The sequence below is a fragment of the Gigantopelta aegis genome, unplaced genomic scaffold (genome assembly GCF_016097555.1).
Source record: "Gigantopelta aegis isolate Gae_Host unplaced genomic scaffold, Gae_host_genome ctg2025_pilon_pilon, whole genome shotgun sequence".
Taxonomy (NCBI): domain Eukaryota; kingdom Metazoa; phylum Mollusca; class Gastropoda; order Neomphalida; family Peltospiridae; genus Gigantopelta; species Gigantopelta aegis.
In genome coordinates this window covers 152728-160316 of record NW_024532823.1, presented here as the reverse complement: position 1 = coordinate 160316, position 7589 = coordinate 152728, and positions in this window count along the sequence as shown.

Genomic DNA, 7589 nt, shown 5'->3' with positions numbered 1-7589 from the left:
ACAAGGTGTAGCTAGACAAAATTTATCATTTAATATTCAGTTTAATAATTACATTATTTTATTAAGTTTTGTATCTAAGGGAACATATACTGTACGAATGAGAAACTATAGTGTTTTATTATGTAGCATTCATAAAAATTCCTAATTAACTACCCTGTTAAATGGAAAGGTTATCCCAATTACCTTGCAGCTAATATTAAATAATGCATATTTATAATTTTATCATTATATACTGACATTAAACCATTTGCTTCCACTTCTCTTTCTTTTTTTCTGTTGAATCTGTGAGAAAACACTGGAATCACCTTAATAAAAAAGGAAAGTGATATTATAGTACACCCTATGATCGAGCAAATAAGTTGCTAAAAATCTTGACGATAAACAATCATTATTCAAAACAATTATCTTACCTTCAATTGCTAAGTACTTCTCATTCGAACTGTGCTTTAATCTTATATGATTTCCTTTCTTGATATCATCCACCTATAAACATACTTATGTACTATACAATAGAGGATGTAGTAACCTACTTCTTTAGGATTCCCTGACTTGATTTCAAAAGTTATATCAGACATATTATGAACCTTCTCTAAGTCAATTAATGTTAGCTACATACAGTACAATATAAATAGTAACAAACATGCTACATGATCATTACAATACAGTTAAAGACCAACCTGTACATTTGAAGATTGTTCAGGTTTTACACAGACTAAATACTTTCCTTGAGAATGTGTTTGATACAACATTTCTCATTGACTTGAATGGAGAGCCTATAGTCAAGTTCATCATGTAATCCAATATCACAAAATAAATAATTTCATTTGCAATGGATAATGCAAGCATTTATTTCACATACCATCCATTGGGTATGGTTTTGAATCTGGTAACTGTGTTACCTTCTTTTCTAATTGCCACCAACTGTCTCCTGATACAGGGGTTGCCTCTGTGTATCATGAAGAGGTCTTTTCTTTCTTGCTCCAACTAATTATAAAGTGTATAAAAAGACTTAGAAATTATAATTTATATTTCACAATTATATGTGGTATAATTTGAAAATAGCAGTAGTGATCAATGAAATTGCCCTCTTATATACCTCCATTTACTTTATTATATTTAATAGCATTACTTGAAGCAATGTAAGAATCAAGTTTTCACATTATGGAACTGAACTACAGACCCTCCCTATAAAGGAAGAATATACAAATATAAAAATTTCATACAAGTAATTCATTTTAATGCAAGGAACACAATTGCATGACATACAACTATAATTATTATATAGAACATGCTATTTTCTAAATGGTTGTGTGGCTTTCTTTGTGGGTAAAACATGGTCTGAGCAATGTTTTTGATCATGTCATAATCAAGTATAGACCATGGATTACATACTGTATAGCTAAAAAATTCATGAATCAATTATTAGCAAATTATAGTCAAGTAGATTAGGCCGGGCAAAATTGCACAAATTTATGGTTTGCACAATTGTATTGTTTGTTTCCACTTCTTTTAGCTAGTGTTGCATGCATAACAATAATGTCAAAGGTTATTAAAATACTACATACCCTAATTCCTTTGTGTGGGTATTGGAGTTTTGAGTACTTGTTTGAGATTGAATAGTAAACACAGAATGTGTCACTGCCAATATAAACTCATATCTAAAAGAAATATTACAAGCTACCATAACAATTGAACAATTAAGTTAAAAATTAGAGTAATCCGTGATCTTTTATTTTTTCCCATTTGTTTCTTCCCAGTGGAATTACACACTTAAACAAAATTGTCAAATCAATGCAAAACTATCATCTATGTAATCAAATAATGTCAGATAATTTCTCTTTAAATACTCTATTATTATTTGCAATATAAACTGCACTAAATTTGTACTCATTACACTATGTTATGCAATTTATATATTACTTCAATATTTTATTCTTAGTTATTGTGAAATTGAGGGCTTAAAGAAAAAAATTAAATCTATCAGTGGTACAGTTACATTTCAGTATCTTTTAGCATGATTAATTGTGCGACATTGCTTTTTCAGTTAAAGTGTTATGAACACATGATATATGGTAATTGCCCTTTTGTTGCACTGACTTCAGAATAAATCTAAAATCTCAATGTATTATATGAACGTAAAAAAAAATTCTTAGCTACAATTTCTTCATTGTTTCTTCCAGAAGTAGAGGGGAGAATTTTAAATAAGCAGGCAATCATCATATTGTGTAAGAGTAACCTGAAAAATGATAGGAATCATGATGTGATGAGTACAAAAGTGGATATAACAGTAGAACATGTACAGCACATCATCAAAAGCCAAGAATGTACTTGCTTGTTGTTGGCTATTATCTGATGAGATAAAAGGTAGATGCAGATACAAGTTGGAAGCAACATGAAGTAACTATAAATAAGAAATATATGTATGTTTAATGTCAGCAAATCAATATTACATTCCTTCACACCTTGATCTTTTCTGCCATAAACTATTTCCTGTGAAAATAGTGCTTTTCTTCTTCCTACGTTTAAAAAAATAATCAAAGAGTGTCTATATTTATTCTAGTTATTATCTAAATGTTTACCTTTTGTATAATTACTGGGGAGAAGGACTGTAAATGTGAGGAATATTATTACAATATACTTAATATTAATATTACAAAATACTTTACTAACTTTTTTTTCTGCATATTTTGGTAAAACTTGGAACAAAGCAACTACAAAGTATAACTATAATTATATCAAACTCTACAACATGTATATCAGTTTAGATGAATAATTTTTGATACTCATTATTAATTATGCAGTTGTACATCATTTAACAACTGTGCAGATTTTTTATGAATCATTTCTAAAAGATCAGTTCTTTTATAAGTTATATATTTTAATATTTGTAGTGAAGAAGTAATAAAAATTCAGAGTTTTCAATAATCTCCAAAAAAGTATGTGAATATGTAAGGTCATTTACATTGAACAGACTCAGAATAGGTAGTGCTTAGACCGAATAGTAACATGTCCACAAGAATCAAACTATTATAAAGAAGTGAAATAATAACATAACAAAATCATTTCATAGTTTAGTATACATTATTGTATAGAGAGATATTGTTTGATGTGCCAATTTTCACATTTTTTATGATTCATTATATATATATATATTATAGCACCAAGTTTAAATCCTATAGTATGTACTGTAAAAAATGTTATTTTAACAACTAATTTGCAGCTTACAATGACTGGATTACTATAGAATCCTCCCTCATGTGACTTACTGCTTTGTAATCATGTCCCCTCGTGAAGAGACAATAACCTTTTTTGAAATAAAGATGTGTGAGTTAATTATCCCCATAATTATGTTAAGATAGTGACAGAATTGTTGATCATAAACTATAAGCAAGTATATGTATTTTGATGTCATTTTCTTTATCTGCAAAATTTCAAGAAATGTTCAGAAGCAAACTATGAAAATCTCCTCTCTTAAAAATTTTCCTAGTAAATAACAGTTAAAAAGGACATTGTATTAATAAGTGGTAGATCAATATGTGCAGAATGCAATTTGTCCATATGAATTTTTAAGGACATTAAAATGTATCATAAGATGAACAAATAGACTATTAAGGTGCGTAGTAAATTTATTAACACGTGCAGAGCAAACATCCTGTATATATGGAAATAAAGGCATATGTCTTAGCTGACAGCAAGTCAGGGTACATGCATAATGTTGTCATATACTATGGTAAAGAGACAGAACTAGTTTATAGAGAGATCTACAACACAATACTAGAGTTGTTCTAACTTTTTTTAGATGACCTTCATCATAAGGGTTATGAGCTATATGTAGATATGATTTTATAGTAGTCCTCAACTTGCTATGGAGTTGGACACTATTGGAGTTACAGTAACAGGTAGCTTATCTATATCTTACCAAATATTCTATTTGTTTCAATTAGGTACTGTAATGTCCAATAGAAAAGGGACTTCCACTGGTTGTGAAAATCAAGACCAAGAACCAAGGCGTACAGTAGAAGCATTTGTTCAGGCAAAATTTTCTGCCTCTCTTGGACTGACAAACGCAATGTACTGATGTTGTCTACAAAACATAAAGCAGGAATGATGCAACTTCATCCCCGTAAGTTGTAAGTATGTATATAATTGTTATATATTATACATAATTGTTATTATTATATTCTTATTTTATTATTGTTTTGTATACTTACTAGACATACTTCTAAATTTCATGAAAAACCAGTAGTGGTGGTTTGACTATAACATCACATGCTGGTGTATATAAACTGGATCAGTTTGTGTTCTACTATAGTTTTCCTGCATAATCACTGAAGTGGTGCGTAAAGTATACTTTTGGATGTTAGAAGTTTGTTGTAGTAAATTCATACATCATTTACAAGGAACACATCACACAACATCACTTACAACCATTATCTGACCTTACATATAGAAGAAAATTAATTGAAGCACTCTCTGAAGACCAAAGAGCAACACGTATAGTCACACACACCGATCCATTCAACAGGAGCAACGTCTGCAAAAATCGAAACAACAGTATCACCATCTTGATAATGAATAATCGATTTTCATTAATTAAAGGCAATGAATACACTTAGCGTCATGAGTGACTTTCGGGGGGTTAGAATAGTTAAATAAAATGCATTAATTATTATTACTGTTATTATTATTATTATTATTGTTCGTAGTCTTATGTGCCTTCATCTCAAAGCAGACCACACTTTAATAGCATAATAATAATAATAATAATAATAATAATAATAATAATAATAATATATTTAACTATTTTAACCCCGCGAAAGTCACTTATCAATAACCTGACACTAAATGTATTCATTGCCTTTAAAAATAAAAATCGATTATTCATTATCAAGATTGTGACTTTTAGATACTGTTGTTGTGTTTTTTTGATTCTATGGATAATATACAACTTGCTGACAAGTTCAAGAACGAAATGATCAATAGTTAGTACTTTTACGGATGCATTTCCTTGTACACTTTGTATAACATATAATAATATAGTGATTAAAGTAAGCAAGGTTTATAGCTTTGTAAAAAGGTCTAATATTTTTGTAGAAATAACTCCATCCGTGTAATTGTAGTAATTGATTTCATCTTTAATTTTCAAAAGTTTCAGCCCTCTAGGTTCTTTAATACCATAAAAGTGGTTTTATTTGCCGTGCTCTAATTTTCGCGACTGAGGTTATCGTGAAATTAAAATCATCATTAATTAACTCCGCCTAAAATAAACCTCCATTTACAATAAACTCCACCTTTAATGATATTGCCACGTGGATGGTGACAGATAGATTGTCATGGAGGAATTTGTTACTCCAACTTGTATTAGAGGCTATCATATATATAGAAGGATTTGGAGTGCAACAATAGGTTGAGAAGCTAGTTTGTAAAAGAAAGATTTCTAATGTAGTGGATAGATATGCTGTTAGTGTTATCAAAGACGGTGCAGTTGTTGGTCATCTTCCTAAGTCGCTCAGATGGGTCAGGTAAACTCGAGTTAGTTGGGTAACAATACTTGAGTATAGACATACCGGTAAGTAGTTCTTCTAAGTACTCTACATGTGTCACGAAATTTTTATTTCAACATAATATACGGAATTAATTAATAGTTAGTGATTTAAATTTCGTGTAAACCAAGCTCGTGAAATTCCACGAAAAATTAAAATGAAATATTATCGATGTGAACTATTTCACTTTTATGGTATTATTATTTGACATCTCCAAACATTGGAGATATTAAGGAATAAAACTAGATTTCTGCAAAGTACTAGGGTTTAAATTTTTTTCTAAAGCACAATCAATTATTAGAACAAGTAAAAAAAGCTGAAAAAAATGCCAGATATTTTTACCTTAAGTCAGCCAAGAAGGCAATACTCACTATTTGGACGACCCTATTGTGCATCGATATTTCTCTGATGCGCGAATGAATGGTACTTTAATTTAGAGAAGGCCCCCCTGGTGGGGAGTTTCTTTGAGAGATTGTTTAAGTCAGCCAAAAGATGTCTAAAACGAACCATTGGTCAAGCAAAACTGACCTTTGATGAGTTATCAACTGTTGTCACTGAAGTCAAAATGATTATCAATTCTTGTCCACTTTCATATGTCTCAACAAAAGACCTAGAAAAGAACCATTGCCTCCCTCCATTACTTCTTGTCATTGGCTCCTCAGCCTTCCTGCATTCACACATTGAGGAAGATTCTAATGATCTTGACTTTCAAGTCGGCCCTCTATTAGCATATCTGATTTCACAAGGAGGCTGAGACACCTTAGTATGACCATGGATCAGTTTTGGAAAAGACGGAGGAAGGAGCATCTATTAGAGTTAAGGGAATGTCATCGCTATGCCAATGGACCCAGAGTCCTTGTGATCCATTGTCATTGGAGACATTGTCTTGGTCTATGATCAAGATCATCCAAGGACATTTTGGAGCTAGCTAAGGTTGAAGACCTAATCAAGTGTTCAGATGGTAAATACGAGGGGCCATCATTCGAGTTGGTTCCAGAGAGGAAAATCACACTATTCTTAGGAGACCAATCCAACATCTTTACCCACTTGAGGTTAATTGCATAGACATGACTGAAACACCCAATTAAAACATTAATCAATTACCAGACACAATTAATGAAGTCAAAAAACATCTGAGTTGAGCAGCTGCACAGGAGAGAATGAAAAACTGGTATAAGGAATTGAACCTAAAACCGTTAGTTACTTGTGACTGATTTTTGATTTGATGATGTATAATTATTTACAATATGTATTCATTTATCTTGAAGTTATTTACTGCATTGTTAACTATGTTACTAGCCAACCAGGGGAGTGTTGGTGATTTAATGTTTATTATATCACTGACTAGTTATTAATTTTGTAAAATTTGATTACATGAATATAATAAGTAAGCACATGTTGAGATTTGACAAGTTCTATTTCTCCTTCATAACTGAATTATCTTACAGTTTGCACCAAACAATTTTATTGCTTATATCCATTTATTTTAGTGTTGCATGTAACAACAAATAATGTTAAGGTTAGTCAAAACAACAATATATCCTGGTTGCTTTGTGTGGTATTGGAGTTTTTAGTACTTGTTTGTGGTTGAATAGTGAACACAGAATTAGTCACTGCCATTGTAAACTCATATCTAAAAGAAATATTACAAGCTAGCCATAAGAATTGAATAATTAAGTTACAAATTAATTTAAACTTTTTTTTCATTCTTTTCTTTGCAGCCCTAATACACACTTGAACATACTGTCAAATAAATAATAAAAAAACAAAGCTATTCTACTCTATCCTAAAAAAAAAGTGTCATTTATATTGTTGAGTTTATAACTCTCAATTAGTTGATGATCATCTCCAGTAGAAAACAGTCCTACTATTTAATGAAAAATAGTTACTATAACAGAGCAATAATAATTATTATTAAAGATTGACAAGAGTCTGTTGTATATTAAATTAATATTAAGTTATCAGAGAACCATACAACTATGTAATAGACCAAAGTCCATCTAAAAATTATAAAAATACATGTTTAGTAAAGAAATGTCCATATTA